Below are 20,874 nucleotides of genomic sequence, written 5' to 3'. Positions count from 1 at the left end.
GTTAGAGGTGGTGAAGTGGTGGTGACGGGTAGGTAGGTGGTTGTTTATACAGGCCATAAATGGTGATCTTTAGTGAGGACTGAAAGTTGATATCTGATGTCAATTATCTGAAGCTATCTTTGGCCTGGACAGTAACTATAGCCTCTTTATAAACATTTTGGATCTTACTTGTTAATTCAAGTGCAAAAAGAAGCTAAGTTTTAGTAGCATTTTGTTCTTACTTGAGACCGTCCTTTGTGTTTAATTTGCTGTTCCTTTAATAACTTCTTGTGATGGATGCTTATGCCTGATATGCACATATATGGCTTAAATTTTCCTGTAAGCATAGTTTTAATATTGTCTTATGTTTTGATGTATAGTATCTTTAATATTATTCAGTTCAAAATACATTCTAAATTCTATCATGATTTCTCCTTTAAATAATAGGTAATTTTAAAGTCCATTACTTAAAGCTCACACATTTGAGTATTTACTTATTTACTGCTTTGTATCACTCTGGGCAGAGAGTGTTTTATATGACTTTCATTTCTTGAAAATTCATTGAAAGTTGATCTATGGAACAGCATGTGTACAGTTTTGGAAAATGCTCCTTGTTCCCTTTAAAATAATATTTATCCTGACATTGTTGGGCACAGTGTTCTACACATGTCGATTACATCAAGAAGAATCTTTCCTGATAGTTACATCAGTTACTGAGATGTGTTTAAAAATTTATTTATAATTCTGTATTTGTCTATATGTTCTTTAATTTGGTCATGTTTGCTCTTTATATTTTAAGAATATGTCATTAGATGCATATGCATTTAGAATTAGTGTATGGTAATTAATTTTCCTAAAGTCTATTTTCTTTTTATATAGCTACACTAACTTGCTGTTGGTTACTATTTCAGTAATATATTTTTCACAAACTTTTACTTTAAAAGTTTCTCTAGCCATATGTTTAAAATATAACTTTTATTAGCACCACTTAGTTATAATTTTCTTTGTTCCTTTTATCCTGTCTGATGACCTTAGTTTTTAGTTGAAATATTTATTGTATTTACATTTAATGTAATTAATTATATATTTGTGATTACTCATCATTTGCTTTATACTTGCCTAAAATACAAGTGTTTCCTGGCTTATAATGGTCTTGGCTTACAATTTTGTTTTTTTACTTTATGTTGCTGCAGATGTGACACTTAATATGCTCCTTGATTTATGATTGGGTTACATTCAGATAAACCTATTGTAAGTTGAAAATATTATATATATATATAACTTATATATAAATATTATATATGTATATGTAAGCTATTATTTAGCATATATATAGTGTAAGTTTTCTAGTTGTTCTTAGATATTCTGATAGAGCAATCATACATTGAAAAAAATATATATATATATATATATGTGGCACTTATTTACCATAGTACAAGTTTTCTAACTGTTCTTAGAGTGGTTAATTACAAATCATTAGTTCACCATTATCAGGAAGAGAATTCTTCTAATAAATATCTTGTTTTAATTATATATATATATATTTTAGTGAAGCTAATTCCCCACCACTTACTGTTTTGAAATTTATCTAATTTCATGTATTTATTCTCCCATGAGAACTTTAGAATAATTTTGTTAATTTATAAAACAGACTTTCATTACACTTATTTATTTATTTGGAAGAGGTGACATTGTTTTAGTAGGATTTTATCAGAGTAAAAATACATGACTTGAAAATAATGATAATTTGAGAACACTGTTTTTGATTTTTATAACATGTCTTTTTATCTTTGTCATGACATTTTAAATACAATGGCTAACTTTTTCAATTTTACCATGAAACTGACTAATGAATGGACTATTTTTAAAAGAAAACAATAAGCATGTATTTTTCTATTTCTCAGTTACTTTTTTTAATTGTAAATTAATGTGGGATTTTATTCATATCCTTCTATTTTTCTTTTCTTTTAACTAATATTTATTTTTTGTCTCCTAGATGGCAGGCAGTCATATATTGTAGGTATCACAATGAACAAAAGACAGTGAGACAATTTGTAAGCTTTAATGAATCTTATAGTCGTTATCAGTCAGGGTCTTAGCAAAAAACAGATGGCATACTCAAAAGTTACTACTACTCCTAGGCCTAAAGAGGCAAGGGGAGGAAATACTTCCTGGAGCATGCAGTGAAAGTTGTATCTGTGTGAAAGTTTTGACCACGGGAGCTATTAACAGATAGACAAATCAGCCCAGACAAATTGCAGCCTATAAGAGAAGGAAACAAAGGAATTAGTACTTCATTCTCTCCTTCCACCCTCAGATATCTTGACAGTATTTTCCTTTGGCCAAATCTAGTTGGAAGCCAGAGGGTAAAGAAGCCCAAGCAGGCCAGATTCATGGAAAATAGTACAACATGGAAATAGATAAAGAATCAATCTATAGCAAAAACTAAAGAATAAGCAACACATAATATAGGGAAACTGGCATTTGAGTAGGTAAGCATTATATAGAGTGATAAGTGCTATGTTAGAGGAAGTTCTGCATGGCATTACGATTTTTAGAAGGGGCATCCCTGATTTGCTACTCTGTAGTAACTCTTGGAAAGGTGTTGTCCACCTGTTCTTCTCTAATCTGATCAATTCATATTCAGTAATTTTAAAAAACATTTTATTATGCAAATTTTTGAATCCACACAAAAGTAAAGAGAACAGTAATTAGTTATGATGTATCCATCATGTAGTCAACAACCATCACTATTTTGGGATTTTGAGCCTTCTATCATCCAATTACTCTTTTAATTTTATTTGAGAAGGGTTTATAAAATATTACAGCATTATGTTATTTTACCAGAAAATACTTAAATGCACATCTCTGACAATAATATTTTAAATAGATGTTACATATCACCATGTCATTATCATACTTAATAACATTAACTTATTATCCTAAGAAAATTAAATTCTTTAACACCATCTAATATCATCTATACACAACTTTCCCTCAGATCATGCAACTGATTGAGAGAGAAACCAGACCATTTATCCTATAGACCATCCCATATTCTGAATATCACAGATTGGTTCCTCATGACCTCATTTAATATATTCCTCTTTTTCTGGTATTTCCCATAAAATTGTGTGTAGCTCTAGAGCCTTAATTGTATTTTGGTCCAATTTTAGGCAAGAATATTTAGTGAGCGGTGGTGTGTACTTTTCATTACATTACCTTGGAGGCACATAATGTCTGATTGTCCTTTTTCCAGTAATGGAAACTGTTATTGTGGGTTCAGATGATGTCAACCTGACCCTTCCATCACCAAATTTCTCACTAACAATTCAACTAAGGTTTTTAGAATTAAGTGATTATTGTTGTCAAGGTACATTATGCCTTTAGGGGATATAAAATGGAGATTTTCTCATTCTATCATTCCTTTTGAATCCATCAGTTCAACAAAGGACAACTTTCTCTCCTCAGTAATTAGCTTATCTTAAAATGCACTTCATCTGGAAAGGGAAGCTGAATGCTTAAGTTTTCCACTTCATCTGTTTTCAGAAAAATGGGTTGATACCTTAGTAACTTCCAATGGTATCTAATAAGTTTTTATCACTCTCAATTTATTTATTTTTATACGTGTGATGTGTTTTTGACCATTGAAGTTATTATTGCTCAAATTATGCCATTTTCTGTCCAGTGGGAGTTCACTAAGTTAACATGTACATTAATATTTTACTTAACTTGAAATTGAGATCTCTCTTTGAATTATACTTGCTCCCAACATCTATTCCTTTTAAAATACTATATGTTGCTACTAGATTTTGACTGAATGTCACATGAACACACTTGAATGCTCTAACCACTAGCCATATATTGGATAGAGTTCCATATTCATTCTAACTTTTCAAGATATCACCAATTGACTCCAGTTCAGTTGTATGTCAAACATGCCACTTAACTGAAATTTGATGTTCTATAGCTTGTCATGCCTACAAATTCTGTTTATACTCATTGTTATGGAATTTGGAGTTCTATATGATTTGTCCTTAAACTTATTTCTCATTACTACTTCACCCTACCTCATTGCTGCCCTATTTGTCTTTTTCAGCTTCTGAAAGGCAGATCCTTATTGAATACTTCCTGCAAGTCTAGGTTTGTGGAAGTTTCTGAGCTAATTTGGGAAAGGGTAAAGGGAGTTGAAATCAAAACAGTAAGAGATGTACTCACATTTTTTTGCTAATTCCTCTAACTCCCTTTGCTATGGCTCTAGGCTCACCAAAAGAATACTTTTGGGTCTTTCTAGGTAGATCTTACTTTCAAAAAGAGACTGCTCTCACCAAAGTTATTTATTGCCTATTTCTCTTTCAGTTATGTTTTTTTCATTATAAATAAGTTCCTGGCATTTTCATTACAGGTAGCTTTCCATGCTGTATCTTTTACATAGAGAAAGTCCATAGAAAAAAAGATGCCTCATCTACAGTGCCTAGTTATTATCATAGTCCTGTTTTTCACTGCAAACTAATTATTTGTATTTCTGATCAGTCTTGTGAGCCAGCACAATGTGAATCTACCCACTCTCTGAGTGCTGATAACTTAGATCACTGAGTCAAAAAGGCTGCAGAGTAGATCTCAGGCCTTGGCATCATGATAATGAATATACCCGTGTGAGATAGTCAACAGCCTTTCCCCTAGTGGCACAAGTCTTTGTGTTAGCCTTATCCTCATCTATCTTATTTGAACTTCTGCAGGCACAACTCACAAGGCATCACAGATTAGATTATGCTTTGATCCAATTATTTTATTTTATACATGAGAAAACTGAAGACCTAAGAGGAAAGGACTTTTCTGAGATTACAAAGTCAAGAAAAAGCCACAATTTATTCCAAGTCTCCTGATACTCAGTTGAACATTCCTTGCCTGATGGGTCTAGATGGATGAAAAAGCATTTTCTTATTATCATTAGGATTTCATAAATATTCATGGATTATACAATTCTAGTGATGCCTGAGACCTTAGAGACCATTTAATCTATTGTATCTCAACAGGGATCTATGGACTAGAAATATTAGAATGATCCCTGGACATTTTCATTCTATGGAACCGGGATGAGGACAAAAAAACTGTGTTTTTTATAAAAATGAAAACTTCCCAGGTGATTCTGCACAGTAAGACTTGGAAACCCTTCCTATTTTATAATTCCTCACATTTGCTGATGAATTAACAAGCCTAGGAAGGAGAAGAAATCTTTTCTTTACACGTAATTTCTTGCTTAGGGTCTTGATCATACCACAGTTGACTTTCAAGCAGTTATTTAAAACTCCAGTACTATGTACTGGAAGAGATTGAAGCTGTTCAGTATGGAAGATCTATGTTAGGGATGCAACACCTAGAGTAAATCCTGGAGCAGATTGTGAAGTCAGTCGCGAATGTCATTTGGGCACAAGTGTTTTTTGCTTCTATTGCTGAAATATGCATAACTTATGCTGTGGGACCTATTCAAACAGACAGAAAGCTGTTAGAAGAAAGCAATTAGAAGGAGGCAATCACACACCTTGCCATCACTGAATTTAGAGAAATAATAATTGAAGTTGTCATTAAAGTCAAAGCTGGATGCATTTTGGAAGCGTAATCAGGTTCTGAAGGGCCCCAGTGCAAATTATTCACGTCTTTGGAGGTTGTTCTCAGCTACATGCTACAATTAGGAAAGTAGGTTGTACTTTAATACTTATAGGTAGTTCTGGTTCTGTGACATTAACCCATTTTAGAGGCTCATATGCCTATATCAATTGTCTATGCCAATACCTCCTCAGATGTGTATCTGTACCTGATTTTTCTTAATGATATTGAACACTTTCACATGTGAGGCACAACCATAAATCATTTAAAACAGGACTATGAATAGCCAGGCAAATTCATAACCTCTTTTAAAAAGGGAATAGTTAAATGAATTATAGTAGAGTCAGACAAGGGAGTAAGACAACTTGTATAGGTTTAAAATAAAAGGTAAGTTTACTTAGTAGTGTTTGTTCAGAGGCAAGAATTATCATATTCAATTTGTGGAAGATAATGAGAAAGATTGATGGCATATGAGGTAGGCCTTGGAGAATGGGGTGGGTAGAGACTGACAAGAGAGACAGAGGGGAGAGAGAGAGAGAGAGAGAGAGAGAGAAGCAAGAAGGGAGAGAGAAAGAATGAACTAAAGCATTCATTCCAGGCTTCCAGGCTTCCAGGCTCAGAGAACGGTATGAATAATGCTACAGATGAATGACAGTACAAAATAGATCAGGCTAACCCAGAGACTTATCCTGAGCAGATATTATTTGAAAGGACAGTACATCCTCTACATTTCCTTAAGAAGCTTTCACTCGAAACCTCCTGTCTTGCCCTTTCATAGATTGGTTGTAAACAGAGAGGTGTAGTTGAACATCACCTGTAGACCAAATAGGGTATTAACAGAAACCTAGAACTCTGACAATGATGCTATAATTGTGTGGAAGGTGGGTCAGTAGTGTTAAGAAAATGGGAGTAAAGGATTTAGAAACAGAAGGGTAAATTTGCAGTCTCTTCATTGTTACTAATTAACCATGTGACCTTGGGTTTTTACTCAATGCCTTTTGCGCATTGCTTTCTTTCTTTATAAAAATAGTATGAAAATGCCTCTACTTTCTAGGTCTGTGGATTGCTGTGAAAGTCAAATAAGATAAATGCAAATTTTGGTGTTATTATTAGAAGTAATAATGGTAAAATAGAGTATTTCATATCATTTAAAGATTTTTTTTATTTGTGCTGTGTAAGAGATTTTTTCATACTTTTTCAAAATATCAATTCTGTAGTGTCATAAATAATTTTATTAAATGAATCACTGGTATGAAGATCACATTCTGATTCATAAGTCCTGTCTGGATGACTTAGAAATATTTAACTGTTAATATGAGTATGACAATCCAGCAGAATGAATCATTAAGGAGGAAAAAGAACCCGTTTTATGCATCAGACAGATTTCAGTAGCTTACGTTGTCTACCCACAGGAGCTGGACACAATGGTTCTTGCATATTTTGGATTCAAATGAATTTTTATTATTATTTTACCCCTGAAGCTAGGTTTGGAAAGGCAACATTTTTTATTTAAGACAACTTAGGAAAAAAAAAAAAACTATTTCTAAGGTATCACATTGGAAGGGTTGTCATGAGACGATCATGTTATTTTATTTGCCAAATATGAATACATTTCCTCAGTAATGTGCTTTTGAATTTCTGTAGTTGTTGTGGTTTTTAGAGAAAGAAGATACTGTTCTCAATAAAATAAAGAACATGCTCAAAAAACCAACTAATAAAGGGATGAAAATAATCAATTAACATTGAGACGCTTGTTCACTCTCACTGGTAATCAAATAAATGCAATGTAAATAAATCATTGAGTTATTATTTCAAACTATCGAATTTGTAAAATTTAAAAGAAAAATAGCCAGGCAAATTCATAACCTCCTTTAAAAAGGGAATAGTTAAATGAATTATAGTAGAGTGATCCAAGTACTTTCTAAAGAATAGATGGCAGTGAGGAAATAATCATTATAAATACATAAAACAATCTGATATATAATTGGTGATCTGCAAGGAAATGTGGGGAAAAGGCAGTAGCATTTACTTCTGAATGGTTGTACAATTTTTAGAGTTTTATAAACTCAGTTTCTGAATTTTCTGCAATGATTATTACTGTTATTATCAATAAAAATGAGAAAACAAAAATACATGTGTATGCACTCATGCATGAATGCACCCTACATCTTCTAGAGTTTCTTGGTACTTAATTACAGTAAAACTATAATCTACCACAAAATGACAGCAGCATGCTTTATTGAGCTGCAGTCATGCATGTGGCCTGTTTATTCTTTTTTTTTTTTTTTTGTCAACCTATACTTCTTGTTTGGCTTTCTGTATTATAGGTATTTGATATTATAAATATTAATATTATAGATATTTGCAGGTTACATATTTCCAGTTACCTAGCCACAGATATCAGTGGTGGTATATGCACTATCTACTACACTCATTTGGGACATAAATTTACATAACAGAAAGGTTCTTGTTCTTGTAATTTAAAGGCACAGGGTTATTTATTCTATGGGAGCAAGCAGAATTGAATTTAAACTGTCATTTTCTCTGTAGACCTGGGAGTATATTTTTTTTTTGAGATGGAGTTTGCTCGAATTTTACCTAGGAATGCACTATTTTATTATTTTATAGTGAATAATATATGTGATAAGCATGCATTACATTACTACTTTCTGAGTCATGAATACTACCAAGTAAATATCTCAAATTTATAAATTTTAATGCAATTTTTATTTCTGAATTGGTCTTGTGTTTTTTTGATAGAATATACCTAGAAGGCTTAAAGTGCATATAACTGAGCAGTTTTCTTTTATGTAATGACACAAAGTATATGAATAGTATGTAATCTGATTCAGCAAAGAGACAAGAGTTCATAGCCAAAAGATTTGTGCTTTGAAGTTTGGAAATAGCTCTTATTATGAATTTTTGATCTTGGGTGGGCTATTAACTATGAGTCCTGGTGTCCTCATCCATAAAATGGTATTAACAGCACCTGCCTTTTTTGCTTTTCAGGTTTAGAGACTTGAAAAGTAAATAAAAATACATGGAAGTTGTCTAACACCTTCTGTACCCAGCTTGACCACATACTCGGGTTTTTGGTAATTAGCACAATTAAAGTGAACCAAGAGGGAACAAGTTGCTGATTTAATTTGGGGTTAAATTGTCTTCACCCTGTGTCATAGGCTAATTTAGTCCATGCATTCCTTAAGTATGCGTGTCTATTTAAGAGATTAGCTGAGAGTGGCTGATATTCAATGTCAGTTTATCTCAGCTGTGGGAAAACAATCCCTGCGTGTACCCTATCTGTGCTTGTGAGTCCACAGTGGGATTTTGTATAAAGAACAGCATGTTTATATTTACAAGATTGAAAATGTAGGTGAAGTTCATAAGCATCGGAAATAATTCTTTCTTCATGAAAGCTGTCCTGCTCTTCTGGCATTCTTCTTTGTAACATTCAGTTTCACATATACTTTCCTTGTTACATTGCAAACTCCGTGGGGTCAAAGTGTGTGTTAGTTTTGCATACTACTGAGTCTGTTGTGTCCATTACAGTGCTTGACACATAGCAGATGCTCAGTAATTAAAATAGAAATTATACACATACACACACACACATATATATATAAAATATATAAAAACAATTGACAGACAGACTCATTAATTCCCACTACCCACTTCCTAGTTCCTAGCATAGTGTCAGGTACTTATTAGGTGAACAATAGATAGTGACCATGTCTTCTTTATATTATTTAGGATGGTCCTCTAGGAGTTCAGTAATTTATTGTTTTACAGTAAATCAAAATATTAATCCTTACATGACACTCAAATGCACGCATACAGTATTGTGCTTAAGTAGGATACTGTCCTGAATAATTTATAAATACATCCACCTAATTTTTTTCCATGCATTGAAAATGCTAGTCCAGAGATGGATATGAAAGCAGTGATAAAAGTTTTGGAGCAATACCATCTAACTTAGGGCTTGAGGCTCATCTGGATTCCTGAATTATGCTGATCTAGATCTTCAGCCTTGCAGCTCTCCCTGAAGGTCTTGTTTATTTTTCCCAATAGACTCCCCAGTCTCATTGATCAAACAAGTCTTCAACATTAAATATAAATCTCATCATAAAATCAAAGTTGCATTTATCCTAGTAAAAGTCTAAAGCTATTTCTACTAATTATTAACTTCAGGGAATAATTTGCCTAGACATTAGCAATGTGCTGGGACTACGTCTGGGCTACAGTGTATTTACTTACCACAACTGGTGATTTTAAAAAAGATAATTTTCTCACTTGGACTAAAAGAACATCAAAAATAAATGCCATAATTCATAATTATATGAAGTTTGTAAATTCAGAGAAGTTTGTAAAAAAAGGATCTATGTCTGTATATCCATAAATACATATGTATGGTATTCATGACACCGTCTAAATTAGTGCAGCAATACATTATAATTTGTCTCTGATTTAACTGTTTTCATAAAATAGCAAGATCATAAAAATTCCCAGTTAACCAACATTAAAAACAGCATTAAAATCTATAGTACTTAAAGGACATATTATCAACAACTTCCATGATATGTGCTTACAAATTTTTTCCAAATATTGGATGATTGATACTTGATTTTCTAATCACTTTCAGACCTGACAATCTGGATGGTAAACTGTAAGTCAATATCTCCAAACTTACATTTGGCCAGATTATCATCTTGTGTATGTGTGCGTGTGTGAAGGTGTGTTTGTGTGTGTGTGTGTGTAGCAGAGAGAATGATAGAGACATAAAAACATAAATAAAACAAACCTTGTAAAAGAAAAATTATGATTTGGAAGATAGGGCTTATTTCCCTCTTGGTATATTCTCTTCATAATATTATTTTTAAATTAATTCTTTTTGTGGGGACATAGTAGGTGTATAATTTATGGGGTACATGAGATGTTTTGGTGCAGGCATACAATCTGGAATAAGCCAATCATGAAGAATGGGCTATCCATCCCCTCAAAATTCATCACTTGAATTACAAACAATACAATTACATTCACTAATTATTTTAAAATGCATAATTAAGTTATTATTACTACAGTCATCTTGGTATGCTATCACATTGTAGGTCACAATCATTGTTTCTATGTTTTTTTTAAAACTGTTAACTATCCCCACCTCCCTACCAGGCCCCCACTACACTTCCCAGTCTCTGGTACCCATCCTTCTACTCTCTATGTCCATAAGTTCAATTATTTTTATTCTAGATCTCACAGATAAGTGAGAACATGCAATGTTTATCTTTCTGTGCCTGGCTTATTTCACTTAACATAATGATCTCAGTTCCATCACGCTGTTGGAAATCATTGGATCTCATTCTTTTTGTATGGCTGAATAATACTCCATTGTGTATATGTACCACATTTTCTTTATCCCTTTATCTGCTGATGGACACTTAGGTTCCTTCCATATCTTTTATTTTTCCAAAAAACTGAAAATTGAGCTACTATATGATGATCCAGCAATCTCACTGCTGGGTATATACCAATATCAGAGTAAGCCACAAGAGTCAAGTTCTCTATATCATTAATATAATTCAGAGGTGGACAGTAAAAATAAAATTAATCAAAAAATAAAATCAGAAGTTTATTAAAAAACATAAACAATTGAATCCATATTACTCAACTTCACATTGGTAAAAATAGAAGTAAAGTCACAATATCAGGCCTTGAAATTGTTCTGTATTCTGTTACTTGTTGTAAGGTGATTTGCCACAATCCTAGAGTCTATAAAGTAAGTACATATGAGATACGATGGAAAGAAAGGAGAATTTGAACTATCTCAGGGATATTTTTTAATGATTGAAAGCTATGCTATAAAATCTCTTAGGAAAAACATGCTATCAATTGCCTGATGGAGTAATGCATATCTCATATCCTTCTCATCTCTATTCCTTCAGATCACAGTAGCTTTGGCAGCAATATCGAGACGTTGTCAGTTAAGCTTCTAGATCCCTCCTTCTGCCACCATCAACATAGTCACATGACTAGAAATAATAATTTATGTATCTAGAGTCAGCCACAAGAAGACTGCTGGGTACTTATAAAGGCAAAGTTAGCATTTTTGGGTGGGGGCGGGGGGGCAGTTGTAGAAACACATTAACAGTTCTATAAATGTGCATAAAGACATGCATTTTCCTTAATCACAAATAAATAAACCAGAAGCATTTTCAGTGATTTTTTAAAAAATGAGAAACAGGGAACTTATATAAAAAGTCTTTGAAGCCACAGTGGCTCATGGCGGTTATCTCAGTATTTTGGGAAACTGAGGCAGGGCCTCACTTGAGGCCAGGAGTTCCAGACAAGCCTGGTGAACATAGTGAGATGCTGTCTCTAGAAAAAATAAATCAAATAAAAAAAAAAGTTAGCTGGGTGTTTTGGAGTGTGCCTATAGCCCTAGCTACTTGAGAGGCTGAGGTGAAAGAATTGTTTGAGCCAGAGAGTTTGATGTTGCAATAACCTATGATCTTGTCACTTCAGCCTGTTCAGAGTACTATCCAATCATACTGTGGACTGTTACCAAATCTGCAGCAGTGAATCTCTGGACACATTCTGTGTCTGGTAAAGTCACACCTTGGAACCAAGAAGAATTTCCAGACTTATTTCCCTTGACAGAGCCTATAGCGAAGACAGTCACAACATAGAGCCAGGATAGAATTCTAACTATGAATCCCTGAGCAAAAACTGTAGCTGAAACTGTCATACCATGGATCCTTCATGAAATGCCACCAATAAATCTGTGGACAAAAATGCAGCCTGAATATTTAGCAGTAAATACCTGGCTCCATCTGAATTTAACCCAGTCTCATGGTAGACCTTGGCTTATTTGTCAGTAGGAAACTATTGGATAGAGTTTGATACTGAAACAATAACACTATGAACCCAGGTTGAGTCTCCAGCAACACATTCCTGGAAATAGTTGGGAACTGATATAATCACACTAGGGACCCATGCTGAATCACTAGTGATGAATTCATGGATATATTCTCCTATATGTGATATGGTCACAATGTGTATCCAGGCTGAATCACTGTTATTAAATCATTGGACATAGTCTGAAACAGATTTACTCACAACATGGATTCTGGCTGAAATTCTAGGAGTAAGTCCCTGGGCTCATGATATATTTCTACCATGGACCCAGGCTCAAAGTCCACCAGTATCTTTGGACTCAACCATGGATTCTGGGTAAAATGCCAGCAATGAATACCTGGAGAGAGGGTACAGCTGACCTGATCCTACCCTGGAACCAGGGTGAATTTAAGTAGAAGGAAATGCCTGGATATAGTCTGAAACTTGTACAATCACACAGGGGATCCTGAATGATTCTTCAGCACTAAATTCATGGACACGGGCAATAGCTGATACAGGCAAGCTGTGGACCAAGCCTGAATTTCCAGCAATAAATCCCTGGACAAAGTCTGTTGTTGATATTACTATACCATAGATAACAGGATATGTTTCCAGCAATAAATCCATGAACACAGTATGTATCTTATACAATCAAACCATGTGCCCAAGGTGACCCTTCAGCAGTAAGTCAGTGTACACTACCTGAATCTCATAACCTTATCCTGTGGACACAAGCTGAGTCTCCAACAGTAAATCCATGCACAGAGACTGTAACTTCCACAGTCACACCATGGGCCAAGGAAGTATCTCCAGCAGTAATTCCATGGACACAGCCTACACCTTCCATAATCGTACCTTGGACCCAGGTTGAATGTCCATCAGTAAATACCTGGAGAACATCCATAGCCAATACCATCACACTATGGAAAGGGGCTGAATTAACCTCAGGATATCCATGGATACTGCCTTGGGTTGCTACTGTCACACTATAGGCACAGTCTGAATCTCCAGCAGTAAATCTTTGGACACAGTCCATGTATGACAGAGACACACCATGGCCTCAAGCTGAATCTCCAGCAGTAGTTTACTGGACAGAACCTGTAGCTGATACACACAAACTGTGGACTCAGTTTGAATTTTTAACAGTAAAGTCTTGGATCCAATCCATATCTGATACACTCATACCATACACCTAGGCTAAGTCTTCAGCACTAAAGCATTTTACACAGGCAATAGCTTATACAATCAAATTGTGGAACCAAGTCAAATCACCTGCCATAAATCTCTGGAAACAATATGAAATGAATATGTTCACATGGTGTACTGAGGTTGAATCTCCAAAAGTAAATGAGGGGACACATCCCACACCTGCTACAGTTATGCCACTGAACCAAGTTAAATCTGTAGGAGTAAATCCCTCAGCAAAGCTTGAGACAGAAATTCTCATACTGTGGACCCAGGCTCACGCTAAAATCAACAATCCCTGCACATACACTCTACTTGATAGAGTGACATCATTGGCTAAGGATGTTTGTGTAGCAGTAAATCCACGGAGGTAGTCTACAACTGAAATAGTCACATCATAGGCCCAGGATCTGTTGCCAGCAATAAATCCCTTAACAGTGGCTGTAACTGGTAGAGTCACACTGCAGTACATGGCTGTATCTCTAGTAATAATTGCCAGGAGAGAGGATCTAACTGATACAGTCATAATATAGACACAGATAAAATTACCAGTGATCAGTTTCTGGTTACAACCTCTGCCTGGCACAGTCAAACTATGGACCCAAACAAAATATCCATCAGTATCACTTGGAATCAGGCTGAATTTCCAGCAGGAAATCTCATGATACAATCTAAGCCTCCACTTGTAAAGATCTGAACAGAGTCTGAATCTCCAGCCCCAAGTCCTCTGTTACAGGTGGAAACAGATATAGCCATACCATGGACCCAGACTGAATCTTTGGCAGTAAATCCCTGGACAAAGCCTGCTGCTGATACACTCACACTGTGTACACAGCCTGTAACTCCATCATTAATCTTTTTTTTTTTTTTTTTTTTTTTTTTTTTTTGTGAGACGGAGTCTTGCTCTGTTGCCCAGGCTGGAGTGCAGTGGCATGATCTCTACTCACTGCAAGCTCCGCCTCCCAGGTTCACGCCATTCTCCTGCCTCAGCCTGCCGAGTAGCTGGGACTACAGGCGCCCGCCACCACGCATGGCTAATTTTTTCTGTTTCTAGTAGAGACGGGGTTTCACTGTGTTAGCTAGGATGGTCTCGATCTCCTGACCTCGTGATCCGCCCGCCTTGGCCTCCCAAAGGGCTGGGATTACGTGCATGAGCCACCGCGCCCGGCCCATTAATCTTCTTTTCACAAACTTTTCATGCTACACTGAAAGCACGGGTTCAAACTGAATGTCTAACAGTAAATACCTGGACAGAGGCTGCTGCTTCCAAAGTTATACCCTGGATCTAGGCTGAATTTCCAGCAATAAATCCTTGGACAGAGACTTTTGCTCATACAGTAACAAGTTTGGGACAGGCTGTATCTTCAACAGTGAAGACCTGGCCACAATCTTCATTTAATACAACCAGATTATGGTCCCAATCTGAATCTGCAGCATTAATTACATGGATACAGCCTGCATCTGACACATACATAGGACTGATCCAAATTGAATCTTCACCAGTAAATACCTGGATACTGCCTATATCTAATATATTAGCACAGTGGACCCAGCCTGTATCTCTAGCAGTCAATCTGTGAATAGAAGCAATAGCTTCCATAGTCACACCTTGGACTGTTGTGGGAAGTCAGGGACCCCTAACGGAGGGACCAGCTGAAGCCACGGCAGAAAAGCATAAATTGTGAAGATTTCATGGACATTTATTAGATCCCCAAATTAATACTTTTATAATTTCTTACACCTGTCTTTACTGCAATCTCTGAACATAAATTGTGAAGATTTCATGGACACTTATCACTTCCCCAGTCAATACCCTTGTGATTTCCTATGCCTGTCTTTACTTTAATCTCTTAATCCCATCATTTTCTTAAGCTGAGGAAGATGTATATCCCCTCAGGACCCTGTGATGTTTACGTTAACTGCACAAATTGTTTGTAGAGCATGTGTGTTTGAACAATATGAAATCTGGGCACCTTGAAAAAAGAACAGGATAACAGCAATTTTCAGGGAAGAAGAGAGATAACCTTAAACTCTGACCACTGGTGAGCCAGGCAGAACAGAGCCATATTTCTCTTCTTTGAAAAACAAATGGGAGAAATATCGCTGAATTCTTTTTCTCAGCAAGGAACATCCCTGAGAAAGAGAATGTGTACCTGACGGTATGACTCTAAAATGGCCCCTTTCGGTGTGGTCGTCTTCTATGGTCCAGCTGTAGGGATGAAATAAGCCCCAGACTCCCATAGCGCTCCCAGGCTTATTAGGACAAGGAAATTCTCACCTAATAAATTTTTGGTCAGACTGGTTGTCTGCTCTCAGACACTGTCTCCTGATAAGATGTTATCAATGACAATGCATGCCCAAAGCTTCATTAGCAATTTTAATATCACCCGAGTCCTGTGGTCCTGTGATCTTGCCCTGCCTCTATTTGCCTTGTGATATTCTATTACATTGTAAAGCATGTGATCTCTGTGACCCACACCATATTCCTACACTCCCTCTCCTTTGAAAATCACTAATAAAAACTTGCTGGTTTTACGGCTCGGGGGGGCATCACGGAACCTACTGACATGTGATGTCTCCCGCGGATGCCCAGCTTTAAAATTTCTCTCTTTTGTACTATTTCCCTTTATTTCTCAAACCAGCCAATGCTTAGGGAAAATAGATAAGAACCTACGTGAAATATTGGGGGTGAATTTTTCCTGATATCTGGCTGAATTTCCTCTGATATTGGACCAAAGCTTTGCTTCTAGGAACAAAACACTGGACACATTTTGTATCTGATATACTAGCACTGTGGACCCAGGTCGATTCTTCTGCAGTCATTCCCTCCACAGGCAGTATGTGACACAATTATACTGTGACTGCATGCTGCAGTCTCCAGTTGGAATTACCTGGACACAGACTGTATCTGATCTTTTTATATTGTGGAACCATGATGAATCCTCAGCAGAAAATCCAGGGGCATGGGCTGTAGTTTCCACAATGTTACCATGTACCCAGTTACCCCTTCAGCAGGAAAAACCTGGACACTACCTGTGTCAGAATCAATTACTCCACGGACCCAGTCTAGGTCTCCAGTAATGAACACATGGACAAAGGCTGCAGCTTGCACACTCTCGAAGTGGACTCATCATGATTTTCCAGATGCAAATTCTTATACAGAGACTGAAAGGGGCACATGTTGGACAATGCGTAAAACTGAAGCTAAGAAACTCTGGAAAATGCCTGAAGCTAAAATAGAGTTTCATTACCAACTCAACCTGATACTCACGACCTGTGATTCATGAAGAAAATCAAGCACCTATTTTATGGACACATCATGAAATTGAAAATAACAATGAACGGACATTGTCTGAATTTGAAACACTTATATCCTGGATAGTGCCTGTGCTGCAAGCAGCAGAACAATGGCCCCAGCCTGAAGCTCTGCTTAGCAGACTTTCATTTAAAACTGGATCGGAAAAAAATGAAACCTTGGGCTGAGCCAGAATTTCAAACACTGAGCACATTTACTGCATTTGTATCCAATAAACTAGAATCCCGGGCCAAACATAACACTACTACATTGAAAACATGGATCTAATCAGAAACTGATGTCTTCTACACATGTACCCAATCTGAAGTAGGTTCAGTGAGATCATGGTCCGTTTCTGAAGATGATACAGTAAACTATGGATCTGGACTGAAGCAGGCACAATCCACCCCTGGACTCAATCTAAAACTAATATAATCAGACCTTTGACTCATGTGAATTTCAAGCAGTCAGACCCTGGACCTTGTCCATGTCTGATACACTGTTGTATCAGGCTGAAATGCAAGCCAGAAATGTTTGGCCATGCCTGACATTAACACTGTGAGTGCTTGGTTTCAGACTCAAAACAATGTAAGAATACTCAACCTCATTCTCAAACAGTTACTACCTGGATGCAGCCAGAATGGCAAATAATCCACCCATGGAACCAATCTGAAAAGAATGCAGTCAGACCCTGGACCCAGTCTGAAGGTGATGTTCTGCAACCTTGGACCTATGCTGAAACCATTACAGTCAGACTCTGGGCCCATTCTTTAACTGATAATATAGAACAATGGACTGAGCCTAAATCTCAAACAATTAGGACGTGGCCTGAAGCAGACGTGTTTGCACTTTGGTCCCCAACACAAAATGATACAATTTGGCCCTGGACCCAAGTGGAATCACAAATGACCCACTCCTGGACCCAGAGTCAACTTAGCATAAATTACCCTTGGACTCAGCATAAATTACCCTTGGACTCTGCATGTACCTGCTACAATCAGAACATGGACTTACTCTGAAATTCATCCCTGCACCCACCCTGAAGCCAATACAGTGATAAGATACTGTTCCAGACTCAAATGAATTCAATAAGATCCTGGAACCAACCTGAAACTGAAGCATTCCAAATTTGAACTATAAGCCAAGGAATAAAACCATGAAACATGACTGAAATTGATATAGTCACATCTTGCTTACAGACTCAATGTGATACAGTTAGACCTTGGATTCATCCTGAAAGTCAGCCTCTCTCTCCCTGGTCCCAGACCAAAGTTGGTATATTTTGGCCCTGGACTCAGCAAAGAGCTGCTGCATATCGAACCTTGACCCACCCTGAAACCCAAGCAGTGAGACCTTGGATCAAGCAGGAAACAAGATATAGTCTGATCTTTGTTTTACATTCAAATGAATAAAGGCAGACATGGGTTTATATGAAATCTCAAATAGTCCCTGGATCCAGCCTGAAGTTGCTATAGTTCACCCTTTTATCCAGTCTGCAACCTTTCTGCTAAGATTCTGGCCCAAGGTTCTATCTCAAGTAATCAAACCATGGACCTTGCTTAAAGGAAGAACACTCATATCTTGGATACTGCCTGTAACCCAAGCAGACACTGGTCAGTCTCAAGCTCATCTTACTGAATCCTTTGGTGTTCTTAAAGCTGGCAAAGTAAGAATCTGGATCCAGCCTGAAACAGAAATACTAAGACCCAGAACCCATTATAAAGCTGATATAATTGCATCATTTTCTCCTCCTAAAATTAAGCCGAATGGAGAAACACTATTAACGAGTCATTTTGGCTGCTTGTCTAAACGTGTACCCCTTTTGCCAGTAAAAACTGTTTACTCCCCAGATCGGTGTTTTATAGTGTCAACTGAGATAACTGCCACAGAAAGCCAATGTAAAATCAATTATTTCCAACCAAGCCAGCTTAGAAGCATTTGGCTTCCTGGAAGAGTTGTTTACCAGCACTACGGCAGGAAATTAAAAATTATCAAGACAAAAGAAAGCCGTCATGTCCCAAGTATGTCTCTTATCTCTCTTTCTTAATTCTTTTTCTTTATTCATTCTTGTTCTCTTCCATGTGTATGTACACTGTCCCCTTCTTGTTCAGTCTTTTCTTCTTGTATGTTCCCTTCATTCTTCATTTTCCCATATTGCTCAGGTATTTCTCCTCTCCTATTCTGCTATCCATAGCCTCTTTTGCTAATCCTCCTCAGAATATATTTCCCTCAGCATTTACTAAAGAGTCAATTCTTTCTCATTCTTTTTCATCTTTGCACGCTGCTCCAGCCGCACTTTTAACAAAACAACCTCTCCTGATGCCTGGATCTCAATCTGGACCCAAGCCTGGACAACAACCTCTTAGGTATTCAAAACTCAGTGTTTCCCTGGTTGAGTGTCAACTAGCTGTGATTTAGAAAGAAAATTTCCAGGCTTTCTGGCTCTTCAGGACAGCTGTTATTTCCCATGAAACCACAGGCACCTTCAGTCTAGTCAGATGTTTGAGTTAATATACTTGGTATGAAGACTCTTGTTGAATCTTAAAACCAGAGTTTGTAACAACAGAGGTTATGTTCTCAGACCTTTGCAAAACCAAAATTTAGGTTATTGTATGAATCAGCAGAGATGTCTAAATATTGAGAGAATATCTTTTCTTTTTGCCAAACAGGATTTATGAGCTATGTGTTATGAACACAATTCTATTCTAAGAACAGTATTTTAAAGATAGTCTTACTTCTCAGAAATGTTTTATTATTTTCACTTGAGGTATATACATATATACACACATTATTGGATAATAGTATAAAATCTTGGCTATAAATAATAATATACTACATATATACACTATAGATACACATATATAGTGTATATATGTATATATATGTATAAAGTATATGTGTGTGTGTATATATATATATTTATATATATATATATACTTTAATGTTTCAAGGGAAAGTATGAAGATAACCTCTGTACTATATCTGAAATTGTAGGATGGATAATGCATATTTCTATGTATTTTCTCAGAATTGAAAATAATGAATTTCCAAGCATTTTTCTAAAAGCCTAAATTTAGATTTTAGAAAAGGGAGGGTAGTAACACTAATCTCACTCTATACCACGTGTGGATTCCTCTGCAGAGTGTGGATTCCTCTGCAGAGTGCGGATTATGCCCTGGCATTAGCCCTATCTGTCCCAACTGTTGGGAGGCAGAAACTGGTGAATTCCCTTAGGTAGTTTCTGCACAACTGTCTTTCTCCCATTTTTGTGCTTGGATCCATACTACATGAATAGTGGATCATTAGCACAGCTAGATGTGCCAATTTTATGTAAGTGTAAGCAATTTCATTTCAAGATTAAGATATCATTATAAAGCAAGTAAAACATTGAAATTGTTAACTGAATATGTTTCTTTTCTATTTATTAATTTATGTGTGTGTGTGTTTGTGAGTGTGTAAGAGACAGGGAGAGAAAGCCGGGGGAGACAGAGAAAGGGAGAGAAAGAGAGAGAGAGAGAGGGAGAGTCTAACAGACTCTCCCTCTATTGCCCAGGCTAAAATGCAGTGGTGTGACTCACATTAGCCTCAAACTCCCAATATTAAGGGATGCTCCCACCTCAGCCATCTAAGTACCTGGGACTGCAGGCACATGCTACTGCATCTGGATAATTTTGTTGTTGTTGTTCTTGTTGTTGGTAAGGAAAAATTCTCATCATGTTGACCAGTTGGTCTCAAATGATCCTTGCAAATAGTTTCTAAAGTACTATTTGCAACTGAGTGCTTACCTGGACTTCATGTGATTCACGTGAAATCCAGGGTTTTTTCACACTGAAATGTGGAAATAATAAGATTTTTTTCTTGATTTTTTTCCCGAGAAAAAATGCAGAAGCCCTGGCTGTGGCCCGAGTGGGGCTTATTGA

This window comes from Gorilla gorilla, chromosome Y (assembly GCF_029281585.2).
Source record: "Gorilla gorilla gorilla isolate KB3781 chromosome Y, NHGRI_mGorGor1-v2.1_pri, whole genome shotgun sequence".
NCBI lineage: Eukaryota > Metazoa > Chordata > Mammalia > Primates > Hominidae > Gorilla > Gorilla gorilla.
This window is presented reverse-complemented; position numbering follows the sequence as displayed.